This window comes from Populus euphratica, unplaced genomic scaffold, assembly GCF_000495115.2.
Source record: "Populus euphratica unplaced genomic scaffold, PopEup_1.0 scaffold83.1, whole genome shotgun sequence".
NCBI lineage: Eukaryota > Viridiplantae > Streptophyta > Magnoliopsida > Malpighiales > Salicaceae > Populus > Populus euphratica.
The window spans coordinates 27,849-28,219 of NW_011499963.1; positions in this window are offsets into that span (position 1 = coordinate 27,849).

Genomic DNA, 371 nt, shown 5'->3' on the forward strand with positions numbered 1-371 from the left:
TAGTAGTAGTAGTAGTAGTAGTAGTAGTAGTAGTAGTAGTAGTAGTAATGGTAATAATAGTAATAGTAGTAGTAGTAGTAGTACTAATAATAATAATAATAAACAATCATAGGAAAAATAAACATAAGAGAACAAACATATTCATCATATAAACTAAAAAGAAAAGGTAAAATAAATCTCACAGTTCTTGAAATCTGAAATTTTTCGTATCCTTGCAACAAAAAAAAAAAGTTTAACCTTGCATGTTTATTGAACAACTAATAAAAAAGAAGAAAGAATGCATAATTTCAAGTTTCTTAGAGGAGGGGGGTGTTTTTCTCTTCTTGGGTTGCTCCCCCCTTCTCTTCTCTCATTCTTTTTATATCCTAGGA